Source organism: Eriocheir sinensis, unplaced genomic scaffold, assembly GCF_024679095.1.
Source record: "Eriocheir sinensis breed Jianghai 21 unplaced genomic scaffold, ASM2467909v1 Scaffold72, whole genome shotgun sequence".
Lineage (NCBI taxonomy): Eukaryota > Metazoa > Arthropoda > Malacostraca > Decapoda > Varunidae > Eriocheir > Eriocheir sinensis.
In genome coordinates, this window is record NW_026112076.1 from 844,636 (window position 1) to 855,340 (window position 10,705).

The 10,705-nt window shown below is 45.0% G+C and overlaps 1 non-coding gene across 1 annotated transcript; it reads right to left on the reverse strand.

The window, feature by feature from the left end:
• Positions 1–243: 243 nt before the first annotated feature.
• On the reverse strand, positions 244–317 carry Trnam-cau (transfer RNA methionine (anticodon CAU)). Its single transcript has one exon. It is a non-coding gene; the product is annotated as a tRNA-Met (tRNA).
• Between the last annotated feature and the right edge of the window lie 10,388 nt (positions 318–10,705).

The following is a 10,705-nucleotide window of genomic DNA, read 5'->3' on the forward strand; positions in this document are numbered from 1 at the left end:
AGAAACGTTGCAGAAAGGTAATGGTATGCTTAGTAGGAAGAATATGGCAATATACACGCTAAAGGTAACAGTAACGTAGCAAAAACACACACACACACAAAAACGCTATGACCTACTTGACCTACTCCATTGTGATTGTATTTCTTCCTTTACGAGATAAAAAAGCAAGTTTTTTTTACACTTCATTGTCTTCGCATGCTCAAGGATATGAGTATGGGAAGGTTTACTCCCAGCAAAATTTTTCAACTCCGCCCGGGAATCGAACCCGGTGTCTCTCGGTTATGAGCCGAGTGTGCTAACCACTGCACCACGAAGCCCCCCCCCCCCCCCGATTATCAGAAAGGTTGTGGGAAATGCACATTAAAGGTACCAATGCATAGCATTGGCGTAATGGGATGTAGTAAAAGGGTTCTTAAAAGGTGATGGGGACGTGGTAACTAGGTAGTAGAAACGTACATATGATCCAAAGAACGTTGCAATATTATTATTATTATTATTATTATTATTATTATTATTATTATTATTATTATTATTAGTATTATTAGTATTATCATGTATGCCATGTGTGTGTACTATAACTTGTCTGAATTATCCCTCTCATCCAGAATTAATATGCATTTTAACAATGTTTTATTATTATTATTATTATTATTATTATTATTATTATTATTATTATTATTATTATTATTATTATTATTATTATTATTATTATTATCATGTATGGCATATATGTGTACTATAACTTGTCTGAATTCCTCTCATCCAGAATTAAGATGTTTTTTTAGAGTGTAATTCAAAATTTATTGTGATTATGTAATGGTTTAACTATTCAGACTGGATTAAGTTTGGATTTAAGACAAACGAAAAATAATCGACCTGCATTAAGCTAATATAAGATTTTGGCATGTTAGTTTCTCACTGCATATCAATAAAAATCATAAAATCCTATTCATATTAACTATTCCTTATATAAAGAATATCGCGGTGGTAGTTTAATTCTTTATCTTGACGCCCTGAAAAAACAGGGGAAAGGGGGGAGGGGGTGCAGATGTATCCCGCCAAATACCATTCCACAGTTTTCACAGAGTTTTTCTGCATTGTTAGCTCGTGGTGAAGAACACTCATGGACGGAAGAAGAGATGTGAAACGTCTCCCACAATGTTTAAACAAAGAGTCATCTCCACGGCGGTCACTGTCGACACACGACCGACACGATCCACTAAACGACTTTCGTCTCCCACACTGTTTACACAAAATATTGCTTCTCATTCTCACGAGAAATATACCATCATCCCGCAACAGAGACGAGTCAACACCGTGACGTTAAGCCATTCCCCACCAGGGCTCAGCTTTGTTCGCCTAACGCGGGAGAGTGGGAGATACCTATCACATCTGCTAGAGGGTGAGGGGGGGGTGAAGCAGGTGGTGTGTAACGAATTTTACGTAACGACTTTCCCATCATCGCCATCTTCTCATCAGCTCTCCTCCTCATACTGATAGTCTTCTACCTCTTAAATTCCGCCGCAATGTTGCCTCTCTTTCTATCTTCTATCGATATTTCCACGCTGACTGCTCTTCTGAACTTGCTAACTGCATGCCTCCCCCCCTCCCGCGGCCCCGCTGCACTCGACTTTCTACTCATGCTCATCCCTATACTGTCCAAACCCCTTATGCAAGAGTTAACCAGCATCTTCAATCTTTCATCCCTCACGCTGGTAAACTCTGGAACAATCTTCCTTCATCTGTATTTCCTCCTGCCTACGACTTGAACTCTTTCAAGAGGAGGGTATCAGGACACCTCTCCTCCCGAAACTGACCTATCTTTCGGCCACCTCTTTGGATTCTTTTTAGGAGCAGCGAGTAGCGGGCTTTTTTTTTATTAATGTTTACGTTTTTGTGCCCTTGAGCTGTCTCCTTTGCTGTAAAAAAAAAAAAAAAAAAAATATTTTCAACTGTGATAGTGTTTGCACGTGCTCCCATAAGTCAACTCCCCGTCATTCATATAATTTCTCTTTCTTTCTTTCTCTTTGTCCTTTTTCACCTTTGTCTTCTCTCTCTCTCTCTCTCTCTCTCTCTCTCTCTCTCTCTCTCTCTCTCTCTCGATTTTGGCATGTTAGTTTCTCACTAGATATCAATAAAAATCATAAAATCCCATTCATTTTAACTATTCCTTATATAAAGACTATCGCGGTGGTAGTTTAATTCTCTATCTTGACGCTCGAAAAACTAAACGACTTTCGTCTCCCACACTGTTTACACAAAGCATTGCTTCTCATTCTCACGAGAATTATACCATCATCCCGCAACAGAGACAAGTCAACACCGTGACGTTAAGCCATTCGCCACCAGGGCTAAGCTTTGTTCGCCTAGCGCGGGAGAGTGAGAGATACCTATCACATCTGCTAGAGGAGGGTGGGGTGGGGGGGGATGGGGGTGGTGTGTAACGAATTTTACGTAACGACTTTCCCATCATCGCCATCTTCCATAGTATATTTTCAACTGTGATAGTGTTTGCACGTGCTACCATAAGCCAACTCCCCGTCATTCATATAATTTATCTTTCTTCCTTTCTCTTTGTCCTTTTTCACCTTCGTCTTCTCTCTCTCTCTCTCTCTCTCTCTCTCTCTCTCTCTCAGCGCCCTGCCCTCACTCCGAGAGGTCAAACCGCACGCGCTCCCACTTCCGTGACCTCTCTCGCTTGCGATTCCACCCTCGTGTGCTGTACTGCACTGTACTGTAATTGAGTCGGATCAGGACGCTAGTATTCTCCAAGGTGAACTCAACAGATTATATGACTGGGCGGATAAATGGCAGATGGAGTTCAATGTAGAGAAGTGCAGTATTCTGAGTGTAGGTAGGAACAACCCCTCACATAACTATTGCTTAAATGACACTCTCATAAGTAGGTCTGGGTGCGAGAGGGATTTAGGGGTCTTAGTGAGCTCTGATCTCCGTCCAAGGGCACAATGCATTCAAGCTAGAAATCGAGCTAATAGGGTACTGGGATTTATTTCAAGGAGCGTAAGCAACAGAAGCCCCGAAGTCTTCCTCAAACTATATTTAGCATTAGTTAGACCTCATCTTGACTATGCGGTTCAGTTCTGGTCACCCTACTATAGAATGGATATCAAAATGTTAGAATCGGTGCAGAGGAGGATGACTAAGATGATTCAGGGGTTGAGAAACTTGCCATACGAGGAAAGACTCAAACAGTTAAACTTGCATTCTCTAGAAAGGCGAAGGGTGCGTGGAGACATGATCGAGGTTTATAAATGGATGAAGGGCTTTAATAAGGGAGACATTCATAAGGTTTTGTTGGTAAGAGAACCGGGTAGGACACGAAGTAATGGGTTTAAACTGGATAAATTCAGATTCAACAGGGACATAGGCAAAAATTGGTTTACTAACAGGGTGGTGGATGAGTGGAATAGGCTTAGCAGTCATGTGGTGAGTGCCAATACAATTGTCACATTCAAAAATAGACTAGATAAATTCATGGACAGCGATATTAGGTGGGATTAGATACACGGGAGCTTAGGGTCAAAGGAGCTGCCTCGTACAGGCCTACCGGCCTCTTGCAGACTCCTGCGTTCTTATGTTCTTATGTTCTTATGTTCTACTGTAGATCTTGCTGTGTTGTGTGCCGTGTGCTATTTCGTGTCGTGCTGCGTACTGCTTATTGTCAACCGAGTTAGCTGCCTGCAGAGGTGTGCTGTTTGCTGTGCGACCACGTGCTTCGCTGGACAGGATTAAGTGTTGCCCTTATTTTTACTACCTCTCTCTGCCTGTATCTACCCTCTCGCCGTAGCGCCCTGTAAAACATATATACACCTATACACAAAACACAGTGTTACACTCTTTCCGCCACATTCTTTATATATTTCCAGATTCCACTCCGACGCCACTCCCTACGCAGGTGTTCAGAGTTACCTGACCTGACTTGACCAGAGTATTCCCCAGAGACACAGTAATCCTCTAAATTTTTCCTCACCTGCGTCTCTCTCCTCCTCTTCTCTCTCTCGCTCTCTCTCTCTCTCTCTCTCTCTCTCTCTCTCTCTCTCTCTCTCTCTCTCTCTCTCTCTCTCTCTCTCTCTCTCTCTCTCTCTCTCTCTCTCTCTCCTCACTCCCTATCTCGTTCCCCTCCCTCTCTCTCCTTTCCTTCGCCCTCTTCCTCCCTCCATCCCTATCTCCTCCCATCTCTCTCTCTCTCTCTCTCTCTCTCTCTCTCTCTCTCTCTCTCTCTCTCTCTCTCTCTCACACATATTCTCGCTTATACACACACACCACCCTCAGCCCAAAGAAAAAAAAAAATAAAAGAAAATATATAGATAAACACTACTCACTTGCTCTCTCCTCCGTACCAAGATGGCGCTAAAGAAATGTTCGACTTGCACAGGAAACTTCTCTGGTCATTTCTTCTCAGGACGATCGACCGTCTGCAAGATCTGCCTGTTGACACAGCAGATGGAAACGAGACTCCTTCAACAGGACGAAAGGCTGACGGCTGGCGAGAAGAAGATCACCGAACTAACAAGTAATGTTGATACCTTGCAGGAGTTTATCCAGGCCAACATCGTCGCCCCTCCTGCAAGTGACGCCTCATCACCCTCCTCACCTGCACTCGATGCCCAGCCACCTTCCGAAGAAGGCACGTCACAGGGAACCGGTAGAGCTGACGCTGAATGCTTCACCCCCGTGAGAGGAGGAGCCAGACCCGCCCCTAGAGCCATTTATCCTACTCATTGCTACAACAGATTTGCCATACTGGAGGAGGAGGACGAGGAACAGAGCACCTTCTTGGTCGGTGACTCTATGATTCGCCATCAGGTGGTTGAATTCTGTGGCAGAGTCCCCCGTCGTAGGCGTAACTACTGTTATCCTGGAGCTGGTGTTGACGACATCACAGCTGCACTGGACGAGGTCTCCGCTGTGGCCTCTAATGACTCACTCTTTGTTCTCCACACAGTTACAAACGACGTCACCATGACCCGGTCTGAGGAACTGCTGGACAAGTACCGTAGGCTCATCCAGCAGTATAAGTCTAAATTCCCTAATATTTTGATTTCAGGAATTCTACCACGGACATGGGATGAGGGCGACTTCTACAGTAAGGCCTTCAGCCTCAACAACCGCCTACAGACTCTCTGCGGAGAACTTGACGTCGAGTTCTTTAACGCCTGGAACCATTTCTACGGCCAGAGTAAACTTTTCCAAAGGGACGGCATACACCTGTCCCCCATCGGGGCAGCCAGATTCAGAAGGCTCCTCAACAACGCCGTACGTAACGCCCGAACAACAAAAAACGACTCTCAGCCACGTCCTTCCATCCCGCCCGTGTAAATAGACACCATACACCGCAACAGACTCGTAACATTGAACCCTCCAGTACCTCTATTACCAAGCTTCAAGATAACCTAAGAGTCCTTAGTTTCAATGCGCGTAGCCTAAGAGACAAATTTGATGAACTGCGATGTCTTGCTCTGACAGAAAACTTTGACGTAATTGCTATAACCGAAACATTTATCGACACCACTAATATTGATTTAAGTTCCGAATACAACATAGATGGCAACAGATTCTTCAACAACGATCGTGTAAACCGTAGAGTGGGTGGTGTCGCCCTTTTTGTCAAAAGCTACTTGCAACCTACTGACAAAACACCAAGAAGCAGTAACGTTGAACATTTGTGCGTGCGAGTAAACATTGCAAAAGTCAATTTAAATATATCTGTCACTTACAGGCCTCCGGGGCAATCACTTGATGGCGATCTTGAAATGTACAGCGTCTTAAGGCAGTCACTTAATAACAGCGACTCACTGATACTAGGAAACTTTAACCTCCCCCATATCGACTGGGCGACACTGTCGGGTACAGAAGGTGAGTCCCATAGAATGATCGAATTTCTAGAGGAAAATTATCTAAGCCAAATGGTTTCTGAACCAACTCGACAAAATAACATACTTGACCTTGTTATAGCGACCCAAGATAACCTAGTCAGTAATGTCACGGTAGGAGAACACCTCGGTTCCTGCGATCATAAACTAGTGCGCGTTGACATTAGAGTTCAAACATCGGTGACTGAAAATAAAGTTAAGGTGCCCAATTTCAAAAGAGCCAACTTCGTAGAAATCCGACGAAAACTAATAGATATGCAACTATCAGATGACGGCAATGCAGAGGACGCCTGGCTAAACTTTAAAAATCACTTACTCACTCAGCAGGACACATTTGTCCCCTTGTGCGAGAAGCGAATTAACACTAATAAAAGTCCACCTTGGTTTAATAGCGAAATTAAACACTCAGTCAAGGAGAGAAAATTGTCTAACAGGTTAAAGAAAGACCAAAGCACGCCCGAAAACATTAGACTTTACAATGATGCAAGGCGACGAGTAAAAAGATTAGTGCATCAGGCAAAGCGTAGATATGAAGAAAATATTGCAGCCAACTGTAAAAATAATCCGAAATCCTTCTTCAGTTACATAAACAACAGAAAGGCGATCAGAAGTGGAATTGGACCTTTAACAAACAGCGACGGTGCACTAGTGACTGACAGCCAACACGTTGCAAACCTATTAAATAATTACTTTTCCTCGGTGTTTAATAATAACAGTCCTCCCACCACCACCACCAACACCAGTACTAATGTAAATCCCGAGCATGCATTGTCTAACTTTGAAATAAAACCCGATGAAGTCCTTAAAGCCCTCAAATCACTTAAAACAAATAAAAGTCCTGGACCTGATAAAGTATATCCAACTCTGCTGAAAGAAACAAAGTGCGAAATACTCTCCTCCCTCACAACCGTATTCAATATGTCCTTGCGACAAGGCATTGTCCCTTCAGATTGGAAAAAGGCTAACGTGACACCGATTTTTAAGAAAGGAGACAAAAAAGTAACAGTTAATTACAGGCCCATTAGTCTAACTTCGGTTGTAGGTAAGCTACTTGAGGGCATAATTAGAGACAAAATTGTGAGTTACCTTGAAAGCCACTCATTAATTGGGGACTCACAACATGGCTTCCGAAACAAAAGATCCTGCCTATCAAATCTATTAACCTTTTATAACGACCTCTTCACTGTTTATGACGTAACCAAATCACTGGACGTAGTCTATCTTGATTTCCAGAAAGCGTTTGATAAAGTCCCGCATCATAAATTACTTTACAAATTAAAGCAAATAGGTATTGACGGTCAGGTAAACCAATGGATCGCGAATTGGTTGAGCAAAAGACAACAAAGAGTAGTGATTGACGGATTTAACTCAGAGTGGGCGCCGGTCACTAGTGGCGTCCCTCAGGGCTCGGTTCTTGGCCCAGTGCTCTTCATTATTTACATCAACGACGTGGATGTTGGACTCAATAACCGCATTAGTAAATTTGCAGACGACACAAAGATTGGTAACTCGGTTCTCACTGACGAAGACAGGCAAAGCCTCCAAGAGGATTTACACAAAATTTCAGCTTGGTCGGATAGATGGGAGATGCCCTTTAACGTAGACAAGTGCCAGGTCCTTCAAGTTGGAACGAGGAATAAGAAGTTTGATTACGAAATGCGCGGCGTTAAACTCAAAAGCGTTCAATGCGTCAAGGACTTGGGGGTCAAAATAGCGTCAAACCTCAAATTCTCACAGCAATGCATCGATGCAGCAAATAAAGCGAACATAATGTTGGGCTTCATTAAAAGAAACTTTTTATTTAAGAATAAAGATGTAATACTCCCGCTCTACAACAGTTTAGTCAGACCCCACTTGGAATATGCGGTACAGTTTTGGTCTCCCCACCATGCAAAGGATATTGCTAAATTAGAAGGTGTTCAGCGTCGGGCAACGAAAATGATCCCTTCCTTGCGCAACAAATCCTACGAAGAAAAGCTTTCTACCCTTAACATGTTCTCTCTTGAGAAACGTCGCCTCCGAGGAAAATTGATCGAATGTTTTAAAATACTTAATGGTTTCACGAATGTAGACAGATCAACATTGTTTATGATCGATGACACTTTGCGCACGAGGAACAATGGCGTAAAACTCAGATGTAGACAAGTAAATTCAGACTGCACCAAATTTTTCTTCACCAACGTTGTAGTGCGAGAATGGAATAAGCTCCCACCATCAGTGGTCCAGTGTAACACGATTGACTCCAAAAATAAGCTCGACCGTCACTTCCTTCAACTTAATATCAACTAGAGTAGAAGTGCAACGTTTTGGAGGCTTCTGATTAATGTAAAATCACTTAGGTTTAAGGACAGACCACCAAGTCTGGACCATGGGGTCTGTGTGGTCTGATTTTCTATGTAAATCTATGTAAATCTCTCTCTCTCTCTCTCTCTCTCTCTCTCTCTCTCTCTCTCTCTCTCTCTCTCTCTCTCTCTCTCTCTCTCTCTCTCTCTCTCTCTCTCTCTCTCTCACCTTTTTCTCTTTCTTTCTCTATATAAATTCCTCTCTCTCTCTCTCTCTCTCTCTCTCTCTCTCTCTCTCTCTCTCTCTCTCTCTCTCTCTCTCTCTCTCTCTCTCTCTCTCTCTCTCTCTCTCTCTCTCTCTTTCTCTCTCTCTCTCTCTCTCTCTCTCTCTCTCTTTTTCTCTTCTCTTTCTTCCTCTTCTTCTCTCTCTCCTTTTCTTAACATAACTTTGTGTTTTTTGTGTACTTAACGTATATGCTTAACCTCAAACTCTATGTTTAACATGTGTGCAGTTACTTATACATCATCTTCCCCAAAATAAAAAGATACAGTTACTATACTTTCTTTCTCAAAGACAGAGTTTTAATGTACACAACATAACTTTGTGTACTTGATTAATCTCAAACTCTTATTTACCATGTGTCTGTGTGTGTGTGTGTGTGTGTGTGTGTGTGTGTGTGTGTGTGTGTGTGTGTGTGTGTGTGTGTATGCAAAGCTAACAGGTAACAAAGGCGTAACTGTTAAGTATAGCATCTCAGTATGGCGTCACTGCTTCACCCAACATGCTCCCTCTAAGACAGAACGAGGCATGGCGCAGCCCATGTCTCGCCGCTCCCAGACTCGTCACCTCCCACCAACCACAGCACAGCACATCCCTCGCTCCCTCCCCATAGCCTGTCACTACCGATCCCTCTCTGTCCCGCCCCCGCTCCATCGCCCCGCCAAAACAATCCGCTATGGCAGGCGCCACTACCGATTTCTTTCCGCCCCGCCACTCTCCGTCCCGCCCCACCCTCCGACGCTGTCCACTCCGCCCCACGCCCCGCCACTCTCCGTCCCGCCCCACGTCCCGACGCTCTCCACCCCGCCCCACGCCCCGCCAAAACAATTCGCTATGGCAGGGGCCACTACGGTTTTGTTTCCGCCCCCGCCCCACGCTCTCTTGCCCCGCCAAAACAATCCGCTATGGCAGGGGCCACTACGGATGCTTTTTTCCGCCCCGCCCCACGCTCCCTTGCCCCGCCAAAACAATTGGCTATGGCAGGGGCCACTACGGATGTTTTTTCCGCCCCGCCCCACGCTCCCTTGCCCCGACAAAACAATTCGCTATGGCAGGGGCCACTACGGATGTCTTTCCACCCCCGCCCCACGCTCCCTTGCCCCGCCAAAACAATCTGCTATGGCAGGGGCCACTACGGATGTTTTTCCGCCCCGCCCCACGCTCCCTTGCCCCGACAAAACAATCGGCTATGGCAAAATTATGTCTACTAACAAGCATGATTAAACCAATGCTTTTTAGCATGAGGAGTAGAGAAAGTACGTGGAATGTATGCTTCCATTCCAGAGACAATCACCTCTGTGATGCGCAGCACACACAGAGGGGTCTCTCACCTGTAAGCAGTAATCATTCCACTGGAAATCGGAAAAGTACAGCCTCAGGTCGTCCCACCGAGCTGACGCAAAATGCCAGAAGCATCGCCTCCTCGGTGGGTCCAGAGGATGTATAGGAGGGATAGGACAGGCTACAGAAATAAGGTTATGATCGGAGGAGCCAATCTGAGAGAACAGTTTGACAGAGTAAGCAGAAGGATTAGAGGTAAGGAAGAGGTCTAGAATGTTGGGCCTGTCTCCAAGACGGTCGGGAATACGAGTAGGGTGCTGAACCAACTGCTCTAGGTCGTTGAGGAGAGCAAAGTTGAAGGCTTGCTCACCAGGCTGGTCAGTGAAAGAGGATGAAAGCCAAAGCTGGTGGTGAACATTGAAATCTCCCAAAATGGAGATTTCAGCGAAGGGAGAGTGGGTCAAGATGCGCTCCACTTTAGAGTTCAAATAGTCAAAGAGTTTTAGTAGAGTTAGGTGACACATAAACAGCACATATGTATTTAGTAATAGAATGACAATGAAGTCTTAGCCAGATGCTGGAAAATTCAGAAGAGTCAAGGTCGTGGGCACGAGAGCAAGAATAGTGATGTCGTTGCGCACGTAGGCGCAACATCCAGCTTTGGATTGAAAATTAGGATAGAGATAGGAAGAGGGAACAGAGTAGAGGTTGCTGTTAGTTGCCTCAGAAACCTGTGTTTCGGTAAGGAAGAGAAGGTGTCAGCTAAAATGTGTTAAAAACCTCGAAGACAGCAGCTCGATACCCCACTACTCAGCACGCTCGCGTCCTTCGCCTCGCCGGTGGCGGGGCAGGACTGCAGGGGTGGCAGGGTCTGCCGTCCGTCGGCTGGTAGCGGTGGTGGGAGGGGCGACAGGCAGAAAATATACGCCCACCAGTCACCCTCAAAGGTCCGAGTTGCCTGGCGAAGA